Below are 15403 nucleotides of genomic sequence, written 5' to 3' on the forward strand. Positions count from 1 at the left end.
CTTAAAAATCTTGTAGGGCGCAAGATAAAATGCCCGAATGGCATCATTATGTACTTCGTTCCTGAATCGCATGCTCCTCTCCCTATTAGTCCTAATCTGGATCTAAGTTTTCATAACCCACTGGTTCGTCAAATGTTTTTGCTTCACAATTCTCTTCGTGAAGCCTATCCCCCTAACTGCACTGTAGGGTACGACATAAGCGTCTTCAAAGTCTTCAGAATGGATTATTGACAGTGGGTGTACAAATCACATGACTGGCAAAAGAAGCCTTCTTATGGACTCAACCTTACGTCCATCCGACAAGAGCCACATCACATTTGCTGACACTGGTAAAAGTAAGGTATTGGGTCTAGGTAGAGTTGCAATCTCAAAGGATCAACACATGGATAAAGTCATGCTTGTTGAATCCCTTGGTTTCAACTTAATGTCTGTCTCAATGCTTTGCGATTTGAACCTGGTCGTAATATTTGGAAAATATTGTTGCCTGGTACTAATGGAATCTGACAAGTCTCTAGTGTCTGAAGGGTATCGGAAAGATGATTTGTATGTGGTAGATTTCTCAGCAGGGCCACAACTTGCAGTATGTCTTCTTGCAAAAGCTTCAGAATGCTGGCTTTGGCATCGGAGGCTTGGGCATGCTTGCATGAGGAACCTCCACACCCTTGCGAAGAAGAAACATGTCATAGGCATCGAGGGCGTCAAGTTCAAGAAAGATCACTTATGCGGTGCCTGTGAAGCAGGGAAGATGACGAGGGCAAAACATCCCTCGAAGACAATCATGACCACTACTCGACCCTTCGAACTGCTTCACATGGATCTTTTTGGTCCCACTCACTACTCAACTTTTACTACTACCGCTTGCCTCTATGGCTTTGTCATTGTTGATGATTACTCTAGATATACTTGGGTGCACATAATCCTTTACAAGACTGAAGTGCAGGATGTCTTCAGACGCTTCGCCAATCAAGCTATGAACAATTACGGCGCCAAGATAAAGCACATCAGAAGTGACAATGGCACTGAATTCAAGAACACTGGCCTTGATACATATCTTGATACCTTGGGCATCACACATGAATTCTCAGCTCCGTACACGCCACAGCAGAATGGCATCGTCGAACGCAAGAACAGAACACTCATTGAGATGGCCAGAATGATGCTAGATGAATACAAGACTCCAAGAAAATTCTGGACTGAAGCCATTGACACTGCATGCCATACAATCAATCGTGTTTATCTTCACAAGCTTCTAAACAAGACATCTTATGAGCTCCTTACTGGCAAAAAGCCAAATGTCAGTTACTTCAGATTATTTGGCGCAAGGTGCTGGATCAAGGACCCACATCACACCTCAAAATTTGCACCAAAAGCACATGAAGGTTTTATGCTTGGATATGGAAAGGATTCGCACTCCTACAGAGTCTTCAATCTCTTTCATTACAAAGTGGTTGAAACAGTGGATGTGCGGTTCGATGAGACCAACGGATCACAAAGAGAGCAGCTGCCAAGTGTGCTAGATGAAGTTCCATCCAGTGAATCAATCAAGCTAATGGGAACTGGAGAGATTATACCTTCTGGAGCTCATCCTAAAGAAGAACTTATCATTTCAGCACCTAATCAACATGAAGACATTGCTCAGCCTGAAGACATTCCTTCCAACAACGACAGTGAACAGCAAGAGCAAAGTCTTCGCCCTGTACATCCTCGTGTTGCCAATGAAGTGCAGATTGAAAGAATAATTGATAGCATCAATGCACCTGGTCCACTCACTCGTTCAAGGGCAACTCAGCTAGCAAATTTCTGTGGGCACTTCGCATTCGTCTCAATATCAGAACCCAAGAAAATTGAAGAAGCCTTCATGGAACCTGAATGGATTCAAGCTATGCAAGAAGAGCTTCAACAGTTTGAGCTGAATAATGTATGGGAACTGGTCAAGCGTCCTGATCCACGGAAGCACAACATAATAGGCACCAAATGGATATACCGCAACAAGCAAGATGAGCATGGTCAAGTTGTCAGAAACAAAGCTCGTCTCGTTGCTCAAGGATATACTCAAGTGGAAGGCATTGACTTCGATGAAACATTTGCTCCTGTGGCTAGGCTTGAAGCCATACGCATACTACTGGCCTATGCAAATCATCATAACATACTTCTATATCAAATGGATGTGAAGAGTGCCTTTCTCAATGGCAAGATTGAAGAAGATGTGTATGTTGCACAACCGCCTGGCTTTGAAAATCCAAAACATCCTGACATGGTATACAAGCTCAACAAGGCACTGTATGGCCTCAAACAAGCCCCTAGGGCCTGGTATAACACACTCAAATACTTCCTGAAGAGCAAAGGCTTCATACCTGGTTCCCTAGATCCCACTCTTTTCACGAAGACATATGATGGTGAACTGTTTGTGTGCCAAATATATGTGGATGACATTATCTTCGGCTGCACCAATCAGAAGTACAGTGAAGAGTTTGTATATATGATGCAAGAGCAATATCAGATGTCCATGATGGGGGAGCTGAAGTTCTTCCTTGGTCTTCAAATACGACAACAACGCAATGGCATCTTCATATCTCAAGAGAAGTATCTCAAAGATTGCCTGAAGAAGTTCGGTATGCAAGACTGCAAAGGCTTCACAACACCAATGCCAGCCAAACATCATCTGGGTCCTGACGACAATGGTAAAGAGTTCGATCAAAAGGTATACCGCTCCATGATTGGTTCTTTACTTTATTTATGTGCATCTAGGCCAGATATTATGCTTAGTGTTTGCATGTGTGCTCGATTTCAAGCGGCACCAAAGGAGTCGCATCACTTAGCTGTGAAGCGAATTCTTCGATATTTGGCTCACACCCCAACTCTAGGATTATGGTATCCAAAGGGCTCAGAGTTTGATTTGGTTGGATTCTCGGATGCTGATTATGCTGGTGACAAAGTTGATCGCAAGTCTACATCAGGCACATGTCACTTTCTGGGACGATCACTTGTATGTTGGTCTTCAAAGAAGAAGAACTGTGTATCTCTCTCCACTGCTGAATCTAAATACATTGCTGCTGGATCTTGCTGCGCTCAGCTTCTGTGGATGAAGCAAACACTCAAGGACTATGGCATTCATCTGAAGCAAGTGCCACTTTACTGCGACAGCGAAAGCGCCATCAAGATTGCCAACAACCCAGTTCAGCACTCGAAGACAAAGCACATTGAAATTCGTCATCACTTTCTCAGAGATCATGTTGTGAAGGAAGACATTGATATCATACACGTCAACACTGAAGAGCAATTGGTAGATATCTTCACCAAGCCCTTGGATGAGAAGAGGTTTTGCAAGTTACGGTGTGAGCTAAATATCCTGGAATCCTCAAATGTCCTGTGATCAGGCACACATCCTAACCCTTATGCATATTGATGACTTAGATGTGCAACACACAAAGTAAAGTATATCTTCAATCAATGAAGACATACATTCTAAGTGTGAATACATTAATGCGGAATTTGAATTCGGAGCGCCACGATAATTGTGCGCCGTGTCTGGGTCTAATACTTCCTATACGGTGGGTAACCCCACCACCAAACGTTCTATTTTGAAGTGTTTCACTCATGGCGTTACCTTGCAATTTCTTCACATTTGGTTTGGCTTCGAACTCAACATATTTTCATGATTATCTTCACTATGTTGATTATATATATATATATATGCTAGTGTTCTGTCCTCTACAGCATTCACTTATAGCTATATCTTCGTGTTGAATCTTTTGAACTAAGTGAATGTGATCGGACCCCAACTTCTCTATGCTTTCTATCTCAAACTCTATCTCTCCAAGTCATATGCATTCTATTGAAACTGTCGAATGTCTTCACTGCGTCCTTGTCAGCAGAAGATATAGAGACAACCATAAAGTCCGTTTTCAATGCTCATTCCTCCACATAAAATCCAGAGAAGCAGGAACGACCACCTGACAATCCATGCGTGCGTGGGACGTGGAACAAACCCCAAACTTCCGCAAACTGGCCACGTGTTCCTCAGATGCGAATCTCCAGGGGCACCTGTGTAATAGCACAGTGCCGCCCCTGTGCCTATAAATACACACTCACAGCGGTAACTATCTCTTCTTCCACCCTCGCACGAACCCTAGCGCCACCGCTAGCTCTCGACGACGCCGGCGACGAAGCGCTTCGCTGCCGCAACCTCTCCGACGCCGTCTTCATGCCGACCATGGACATCGTCCTCTCCGCCGTCGCTGTAGGTCTCCTCCGTCGCCAAGTTAGGGCACGGACGAGTGAACTGCTCGGCCTCATCTCTCGCTCCGTCTAGTAGTTCTCAGTGCGGTAAATAAAACTGCCTTTTTACAGCACCGTTGATCCTATTGATCTGTCACTTTCTACCACAAGCAGTTTCTGCTCACACAAACTAGATCTCTCTCAAACTGCATCTCATAACATGCCTAGAATATTCACTTGTGCTTCAAAAAGTAGTTAGATTCCTCACTTGTACTAATCTCTGGATTCGTACAAATCTGGAACCAACTTCTTGTCTATGAGTGAATGTCTTCGCACGATGAGGTCAATGTCTTCTAAACTGATTTATCTTCAAAATCTTCTGAGAATGCATATGACCTCTTCCCCTTCCCTCGCACCTTAATGCTGTCACAGGTACATGTCCGTGGGAGAATCCTTTGGTTCTCATAGTCTGCATTCATTTGCAGAATTCCTACAACATCACATAAATTCTCCTGAAGCCAGTTCCTGTTGGTCCAGCAAAAGAAAGCCTTTGAAGCCTTTGAACGTCTTGAAGCCTTCCAAGTTAAGGTTTATGGCTTCAGAAACAGCAGCAAGGAAAGGGGGCAGACAGCGACGTGGAGGAACATCCAAAGATCTGCCTGATGAACTGGCAGAAATGTATAAAACAGATCCTGAAGAGAATTATGGGCAGCGCAAGACCCGAATCCAATGGATTCGACGCTATTGGGAAGAACAATGGTCAAATACCGCTTCACAACCCAAGAGTATGCTGAGAAAAGTGCCATAAAAAGACCGTGGGGAGACATCTTATACAAGAATCTTGTACCCAGGTCTAGAGATGAAGCTATTGCCCAAAGCTTCTATCCATGCATGGTCCGTGGGCCACAGCCTGATGATGCACATCCGTCGTCACTACTCTGGTGTCGTGACGACAATCTATTCAAGCGCAACTTCCAGTTTGCCCAAAACTCAGCGAAGCAGAATAAGAAGAAATTTGGGTTAGACTTCAACCCTGGTCCCTCAGCACCAAGGGCAGATGGCACACGAGAAGCAGAACCCAATGTCATCGGTCCGTATGCCAACCTTGAAGGCCTCATCACCTACATCTTGGTTCAAGGGACTGCAGTGAATGAGCCTGCAGCTGACACTGAGTCTGATGAAGCGCCAGCAGTGCCTGCAGTGCCGAGGCCTAAGCAGTTGAAGAAGCCAAAAGCTTCAAAGCCAGCCCCTTCACCAAAAATCTCAAAGGCGAAGCCATTGGCGACTGCACCTCCTGAAGACAGTGTGCAGTCTGAAGACTTATCACGCGTCTCAAGGCACCAGAAGGACAAGATGCCTCAGTCTCACACTGGCAAAGAGCTCACAGCTGCTGCCATCCTGCGCAGTGAAGCCATTGATCTGTCAAGTGATGAAGATCTTGGAGATGACGCTCTTGAGCAACTCATCAAGAGCAAAGAAGAAGCAGAAATCTTCAACAATCTGCCTCTCTTTGATGTCGCCATCATCCACAACTTCATTGACGAGTGGTTTGCCACACCAAACATCAGCTTTGAAGATCTACAGCTGCCCGTTGGCCTAAGCGTCGCCTTCCAAGGTGCTATTGCTTCAGAACTTGCCATTGCCCAGCGCATTGTTGAACTGAAGCAGAAAATTGATCATGAAAAGGCTTAGTTCAAGAAGAATATGGCTAAGCTCAGCGTGCAAGAAGTAAAGAGCTTCAAGATCATGTTGCATGAGCTAAAGGAAAACTTTCTGAAGAAGCGTGCAGAAGCTCAGGATTCATGTGAGCGGATGAAGTCTCTGGCTGACAGATGTGTGCAAGCCTACAATGAGGCTGAGAAGCGCAAGGCACTTGGGCGTCCTGGCATCGACCCCAAGATGGCCGCAAAGAAAAAGAAGAAGACTGTTCCAGCTGAACCAGAGGCACCAAGGCAGGAAGCAGTTCCGCTTGTCTTCCCAACTGCAACAACTGGCTCGAAGCCAAAGAGCCGGTCAACAACTTCAGAGCTCAAGAAGACGAGAACTGCTGAGGCTGAAGCCAGGAAGAGGAAAAGCTCTGAAGCCTCTCCTACTGCCCCCAGCAAGAAAAAGAGAAAGACCAAGAAATCTCGGGCTGCTCCCACAGAGCCCTTGATAGTTGAACCTATTTCTATGGTTCACCCTGACGCAGAACGTCAACTGACGGTTCATGAGCCTGCTTCCACAGAGGCTCCTGAAGCTGAAGACATTCCAGCAGCTGATCCCATCGCTGCTGAAGACATTGGTCATCATGACAATGTAGAAGATGATGCAGCCCTTCCTCAGTTAGAACACAGCGAACTCATCAGCATTGGTCGTCCACTGACGCCAATTGCACAGGATGCTTCATGGGCGGATCGCCCTCAAGAGGAAGAAGACTATGAGGCCCAGCCCACTCCAACCCCACAGGCGTCGTCTGCGTTCCGCAGGCTTCGCAAAGGTCCAAGGCCTCAAGTCTATGCTGAAGACATTCCGGCTGCATCAGCCGCAGAAGAAGCGCCACAAGACCCCACTCCTCTGCTCCACCAAGAAGCAGTTCTCCAGGAGAACGTGCTTGTGACCGACCCTCCAGCTAGTCAAGCGGAGGATGAAAATATTGAGGCTGCCACAACCAACAATGAAGCTAATGTGGAGCCCTCCCCAGCAAAAGTTTCAGAAGACAGCGAAGCCACTGAACCCACAACTACTGTTCCTGAGTCTGCTGCAGGTCCCCAATTCAACTATCATGTTGAGCACAGGCCTCAGGTCCAGAAGCCAATCCCCAGACTGCCAAGGTTTCCAGGTCCTGCATCAGCACCTGGCTCCTTCAACATCAATGGCTTCAGGGCAGATAATACTTTCTTCAATAGCTCCAAGAACCCCTATTCAAGGGAAAGGATTTCATCAGATAGGTTCTGGAGCTATCCTCAGCGCAGCTACTACTCTTGCATACTGTACAACCAAGGTCGCATTTTCCCGCACAAGCGCCTTGATGTTGAAGCTATTGCTGGTCTGCCCTGTCTAGAGGAAGCGTTGGATTGCTTCAAACAAGTGGGTCTGCTACAGTTCATTACTGATGAAGAGTAGTGGAACGAAGAGATCCTGCTACAATTCTATGCCACACTGCACATCAAAGGATACAACAGAGATCCGAAGACTTGGGTCCTGGAGTGGATGACCGGCAACGTTCATCACGAAGCCAATGCATTTGATATCATTGAGCTCACTGGCCTGCCCACTCCAGGCGAATTCTTCGAGCAAGGCTGTCGGCTACACACTGAAGCTATTGAGAGCATATTTCAGAGGCCTGAACCGAATATGAGTCAGATGCTCTCTATGATGAAGCCATTGCCCCACAATGCTCCTTATCCCACAGAGTTCTTCGTTGAAGACCTTGAGTACCTGCCCAGGACCATCTATCACATCATCCGGCGGACTCTCTGGCCCATTAAAGGACACTCTCCAAATGCCAAGATCGAGGGTGCAATGAAGACTCTGATATTCTGTATCCTTCATGGCAAATGCTTCAACGCACAGGATTTCTTCATACGCCAACTAGCTGCATCAGGCTCAGATCTGTTTGGTTTAAAGTTCTATGCTCCTTGGGTAATGAGGCTGATCAAACTTCACTCTGCCATCTCGTATCAGCCCTCAGCCCGCAACCATCGGATCTTCTTGCCTGATGTGGATACCTCTGCTGAAGCCATCTATCCTGAACCTGCCAAGAAACCTCTGAGTCTTCAGAATGCAGAACACCAGAGCTTCACTCAAAACATTGAAGGTGTTGAAGCCATCTCCAGGGTGTATCCTTTGGCTGGCACTACACGTGCACCACACCCTGCGTCAACTGAACCCACTGACAGTGCCACTGCTTCAAGACCCAAGAAGCGCACTCGTGTTCTCAATGACCGAGAGCTTCTTGTGGCCCTTCATCAAAAGCAGGATAGGCATCATGACTGGTTGAAGAGACGGATGAAAAGCCTCTTGGTGGATGTAAATCGCATCCGAAATCTTGCCACCAAGAACGCTTTCGTTGCCCATGAAACCTGTCGTCGCACATGGAAAGGGCTAACAATGATGCTTTCTGAAGCTGATCTTCAAGAGGATGGCTTCACTGAGAGATTCAAGTTTGACTCCACACCTCCTCGAAGAGCTGTGCTGCTGGGGACCCCATCTCTTGAAGACTCTGAGTTTTCTTCCTCTGCTGCCAAAGTCACTGCCAGAATCATTGAGGAGGAAGACAATGCTACCTCACCGCCACCTGCTTCAGCACCTCCAAGCTCTTCTGCACCGCCAAACAACGCCAACAACCCTGCTACTTCATCTACTCCTCATAGGAACGAGTAGAGGCTATATGTCTTCAAACCTTTTTGGTCATTACTGACAAAAGGGGAGAAGCATATGAGATTGATAGTCTTCAAGCGGGTTCATATGGGCGGGTGCCTTATATTTTGCTTCGTGCTTACAACTCTTGTTTTTGCTACATTTGGTTCTTATGAGTTGTAACACTTAAACCAGATGGTCGTCTGCTACTTGTTTGCCACCCTGTTTTGCAAAGATAAATTCCGCATGTGCGACGATAAATTCCGCACTTATCTCATTCTGCAGACGTCCATTTTCCATTATGCATGTCATTATCTTCATATACTTTCACATGCATAGTGGATTGTCATCATAAGCTGAAGTGGATCTCCACAAGTACAACCTGCCATGTGCATTTGCATTCCAAAAGCAAATTAACTTATATGCGCATCTTCAGGGGGAGCCCTTGCAACTTATGAAGACAATTCCTTATCCTTTACAATTTCACAGACTATATTCCCCGTTGAAAACTTCAACTAGTTTGTCATCAATCACCAAAAAGGGGGAGATTGTAAGTGCATCTAGTGCCACCCCTAGTTGGTTTTGGAGTATTGACGACAAACCTAGTTGAGGGACTAATGTGTTTGTGAGAATTGCAGGATAACACAGGTAGAAGTCCCTCATTGATTCGGTTTTACTACCAGAGATGACCCCTAAAAATGTATGAAGACATTGAAGTCAAAGGTGGTATATGAAGATATTCACATTGAAGACTATGACAAGAGAAGACACGATATGAAGCCTATGGAGCTCGAAGACTTAGATCTTTCGTAGTTCTTTTTCTTTTGTGTTGAGTCATAGGAACCACTGTACTGTTAAGTGGGGTCCAGGAGAACCAGTCAGAATGACTGAAGTGATGCCTAAATCAAAAACCTATGTCTTCGAGTGAAGACTATGAAAGCGAATCTTGTCCAGAGTCGGACACGTCAGCTTTGCTTGTAGCCCAAGTAAAGTTGCCGTGTGAGTTTGAAATCTGACCGTTGGGACACGTGTCAGTTCCTTAGTGACCCAGGGTCATTTCGGACAAATCAGGTCGGGTTGCCAAGTGGCTATAAATAGCCCACCCCCTACAACCATAAATGGTTGGCTGCTCAGATTGAGAGTACGGCTTTTGTCGTTTGAGAGCAACCCACCTCGAAGCCTTTGAGAGAGAATTCCCTACGAGGATAAAGCCCTAACCACCAGAGCCAGAGAGAATTGGGCATCACTCAAGTCTTCTTGTCTGTGTGATCTGAAGACTTATTACACTTGAGGACTGTGCATCCTCCAGACGGTTAGGCGTCGCGTTCAGAGCATCCAAGAGACATTGTGGATTGCCAGTGAACGAAGTCTGTGAAGGTTTGGGAGTCTACCTTGAAGACTTACCAGAGTGATTGGGCGAGGACTATGTGACCTTATCTCAAGGAGAATACGGTGAGGACTTGGTGTCCTGAGCTGCGTGTTCAGGACTGGGTGTCCGGGACTGTGTGTCCTAAGGTTTAAAAATACCTAGCGGCTCCAACCAGACGTACAGTTGTCACAGCAACTGGAACTGGTCCAACACATCATTGTCTTCAACGAGTCACTGGTTTCATCTTCACTTACTTTTACTTACTGATCACTCATTGTGAAGTCATTGCGTGTCTGTTCTATCTTTTGTCTTCACAACGTGAGTGTATGATCTGTTTGGCTTCATAGTATCTTCCTACCTGATCCTTATTACACTACAGCTATTTGTCTCTGTGCTTTCACTCTGTTGATACTTGACCATGGCTTGCCTAGTGTAGTCTAACTTCCGCTGCATAGTAATAGGCATATCTCTACTGTTTGTCTTCATAACTTCCACGTTTTGAAGACTTTCATAAAAATCGCCTATTCACCCCCCCTCTAGTCGATATAACGCACTTTCAGGTGGGGGCGCCACCCTTGCCTTGGGGGGCAAGGCACCCCCTTGGCTGCCGCCCCCCTAGGAGATTGGATCTCCTAGGGCCGGCGCCCCCCCTAGGCACCCTATATATAGTGGTGGGGAGGGAGGGCAGCCGCACCCAAGCCCCTTGCCTCTCCCTCTCCCTCCCGTGACACTCCTCCGTCTCCCTGCGCTTGGCGAAGCTCTGCCGAGATCACCGTTGCTTCCACCACCACGCCGTCGTGCTGCTGGATCTTCATGAACCTCTTCTTCCCCCTTGCTGGATCAAGTTGGAGGAGACGTCTTCCCAACCGTACGTGTGTTGAACGCGGAGGTGCCGTCCATTCGGCAGTTGGTCATCGGTGATTTGGATTACGTCGAGTACGACACCATCAACCCCGTTCTCTTGAACGCTTCCGCGCGCGATCTACAAGGGTATGTAGATGCACTCCTCTCTCCCTCGTTGCTAGATGACTCCATAGATTGATCTTGGTGATGCGTAGAAAATTTTAAAATTCTGCTACGTTCCCCAACATTACACGCATGCTCCTAGGGGGATAGATTGGTAGGAAAAGACCATCGCTCGTCCCCGACCGCCACTCATAAGGAAGACAATCAATAAATAAATCATGCTCCGACTTCATCACATAACGGTTCACCATACGTGCATGCTACGGGAATCACAAACTTTAACACAAGTATTCTTTAAATTCACAACTACTCAACTAGCATGACTTTAATATTATCACCTCCATATCTCAAAACAATTATCATGCTTCAATCTTTTCTTAGTATTCAACACACTCAAAAGAAAGTTTCACAAATCTTGAATACCAAGCATATTATTATTAAGCTAATTACCATGCTATTAAGAGACTCTCAAAATAATTTAAGTGAAGCATGAGAGATCAATAGTTTCTTTAAAACAAATCCACCACCGTGCTCTAAAAGATCTAAGTGAAGCACATAGAGCAAAATTATAACACTCAGAAGATATAAGTGAAGCACATAGAGCAAAACTACTTAGCTCAAAAGATATAAGTGAAGCACATAGAGCAAAACTACTTAGCTCAAAAGATATAAGTGAAGCACATAGAGTATTCTATCAAATTTTAATTCATGTATGGCTCTCTCAAAAGGTGTGTACAGCAAGGATGATTGTGGCATACTAAGACACAAAGACACAAATAATACAAGACGCTCCAAGCAAAACACATATCTTGTTGGTGAATAAAAATATAGCTCCAAGTAAATTACCGATGGTAGTGGACGAAAGAGGGATGCCTTCCGGGGCATCCCCAAGCTTTGACTTTTTGGTGTCCTTGGATTATCTTGGGGGTGCCATGGGCATCCCCAAGCTTAGGCTCTTGCCACTCCTTGTTCCATAATCCATCACAAGAATTCACCCAAAACTTGAAAACTTCACAACACAAAACTCAAAGAAGAAAACTCGTGAGCTCCGTTAGTGAAAGAAAACAAAAGACCACTTCAAGGTACTGTAATGAAATAATTCTTTATTTATATTGGTGTTAAACCTACTGTATTCCAACTTCTCTATGGATTATAAACTATTTTACTAACCATAGATTCATCAAAATAAGCAAACAACACACGAAAAATGGAATCTGTCAAAAACAGAACAGTCTGTAGTAATCTGTAGCTAGCGCAAGATCTGGAACCCCAAAAATTCTAAAATAAATTTCTGGACGTGAGGAATTTATATATTAATCATCTGAAAAAATAATTAACTAAATATCACTCTCCAAATAAAAATGACAGCAGTTCTTGTGAGCGCTAAAGTTTCTGTTTTTTATAGCAAGTTCAACAAGACTTTCCCCAAGTCTTCCCAACGGTTCTACTTGGCACAAACACTAATTAAACACAAAAAACACAACCAAAACAGAGGCTAAATAATTTATTTATTACTAAGCAGGAGAAAAAAATCAAGGAATAAAAATAAAATTGGGTTGCCTCCCAACAAGCGCTATCGTTTAACGCCCCTAGCTAGGGATAAAAGCGAGGATATATCTAAGTATTGCCATCTTTGGTAGGCAATCCATAAGTGGATCTCATGATAGTTTCATATGGAAATTTTATTTTCGTTCTAGGAAAGTGTTCCATGCCCCTTTTTAGTGGAAATTGAAATCTAATATTCCCTTCCTTCATATCAATAATCGCACCAACCGTTCTAAGGAAAGGTCTACAAAGAATAATAGGGCAAGAAGGATTGCAATCTATATCAAGAAAAATGAAATCTACGGGCACATAATTCCTATTTGCAACAATAAGAACATCATTAATTCTTTCGATAGGTTTCTTAATAGTGGAATCCGCAAGATGCAAGTTTAGAGAGCAATCATCAAAATTACGGAAATCTAGCAAACCACACAAAGTCTTGGGAATAGTAGAGACACTAGCACCCAAATCACACAAAGAATAAAACTCATGATCTTTAATTTTAATTTTAATAGTTGGTTCCCACTCATCATAGAGTTTTCTAGGGATAGAAACTTTCAACTCAAGTTTTTCTTCATAAGATTGCATCAAGGCATCACCAATATGTTCAGTGAAAGCTTTATTTTGACTATAAGCATGTGGAGAATTTAGCACGGATTGCAACAAGGAAATACAATCAATTAAAGAGAAACTTTCATAATTAAATTCCTTGAAATCCAATATAGTGGGTTTAGCAACATCTAGATTTTTATTTATTTCAATCCCACTTTCATCAATTTCATCATTAAGATCCAAATACTCCGAATTTTTAGAATGCCTTCTAGGTAAAGGAAGATCATATTCAGTTTCATCAAGATTCATATTGCAAAACAAAGATTTAACAGGGGACACATCAATAACTTTTAGATCTTCATCTTGATTTTAATAGGAATTGGAGGAACACGCTTTAATAAAGGCATCTTTGGAAGCACGCATCCTAGCGGTTCTTTCCTTGCACTCATCAATGGAAATTCTCATGGCTTTGAGAGACTCATTGATATCATGCTTAGGAGGAATAGATCTAAGCTTTAAAGAATCAACCTCAAGAGAAATTCTATCAATGTTTCCATCAACTTTAAGCAATTTCTCCTCAAGCAAAGCATTAAAATTCTTTTGTGAATTCATAAATTCTTTAACACTATTCTCAAATTCAGAGGGCATCTTATTATAATTTCCATAAGAGTTGTTGTAGGAATTCCCATAATTATTAGAAGGATTACTAGGATATGGCCTAGGATTAAAATTCCCTCTATAAGCATTGTTACCAAAATTATTCCTACCAACAAAATTCACATCCATAGATTCATTGTTATTCTCAATCAAAGTAGACAAAGGCATATCATTAGGATCAGATGAAACACTCTTAGTAGCAAATAATTTCATAAGTTCATCCATCTTTCCACTCAACACATTGATTTCTTCTATCGCATGCACTTTTTATTAAAAGTTCTTTCAGTATGCCATTGAGAATAATTAACCATAATATTATCTAGGAGTTTAGTAGCATCCCCTAAAGTGATTTCCATAAAAGTGCCTCCCGCGGCCGAATCTAAAAGATTTCTAGAAGCAAAATTCAATCCGGCATAAAATTTTTGTATAATCATCCACAAATTCAAACCATGAGTAGGGCAATTACGTATCATTAATTTCATTCTCTCCCAAGCTTGTGCAACATGTTCATGATCAAGTTGTTTAAAGTTCATAATATTGTTTCTAAGAGAGATGATCTTAGCAGGAGGAAAATACTTAGAGATAAAAGCATCTTTGCACTTGTTCCATGAATCAATACTATTCTTAGGCAAAGACGAAAACCAAGCTTTAGCACGATCTCTAAGCGAAAAAGGAAATAGCTTCAATTTAACAACATCATTATCGACATCTTTTTTCTTTTGCATATCACATAAATCAATGAAGCTATTCAGATAGTAGCGGCATCTTCACTAGGAAGGCCGGCGAATTGATCTTTCATAACAATATTCAACAAAGCAGTATTAATTTCACAAGATTCAGCATCGGTAAGAGGAGAAATCGGAGTACTAAGGAGATCATTATTATTGGTATTGGTGAAGTCACACAATTTAGTATTATCTTGAGCCATTGCGACAAACAAGCAATCTAACACACAAGCAAACAAGAGCAAACGGGCAAAAGAGGCAAATAGAGAGGGAGGATAGAGAGAGAGAGAGGGCGAATAAAATGGCAAGGGTGAAGTGGGGGAGAGGAAAACGAGAGGCAAATGGCAAATAATGTAATGCGAGAGATAGGGATTGTGATGGGTACTTGGTATGTTGACTTTTTGCATAGACTCCCCGGCAACGGCGCCAGAAATCCTTCTTGTTACGTCTTGAGCTTGCGTTGGTTTTCCCCGAAGAGGAAGGGATGATGCAGCAGAGTAGCGTAAGTATTTCCCTCAGTTTTTGAGAACCAAGGTATCAATCCAGTAGGAGGCCACACTCAAGTCCCTCGTACCTGCACAAAACTATAGCTACTCGCAACCAACGCGATTAAGGGTTGTCAAGCCCTTCACGGTCACTTACAAGAGTGAGATCTGATAGATATAATATTTTTGGTATTTTTGATATAAAGATGCAAAGTAAAAAGTAAAGGAAAAGTAAAAAGCAAAGCAAGATTAAAGTGATGGAGATTGATATGATGAGAATAGACCCGGGGGCCATAGGTTTCACTAGTGGCTTCTCTCAAGAGCATAAGTATTCTACGGTGGGTGAACAAATTGCTGTTGAGCAATTGACAGACTTGAGCATAGTTATGAGAATATCTAGGCATGATCATGTATATAGGCATCACGTCCGTGACAAGTAGACCGAAACGATTCTGCATCTACTACTATTACTCCACTCATCGACCGCTATCCAGCATGCATCTAGAGTATTAAGTTAAAAACAGAGTAACGCCTTAAGCAAGATG

Source organism: Triticum urartu, chromosome 4A, assembly GCF_056163025.1.
Source record: "Triticum urartu cultivar PI428250 chromosome 4A, HENAU_Tu73, whole genome shotgun sequence".
Classification (NCBI taxonomy): Eukaryota; Viridiplantae; Streptophyta; class Magnoliopsida; order Poales; family Poaceae; genus Triticum; species Triticum urartu.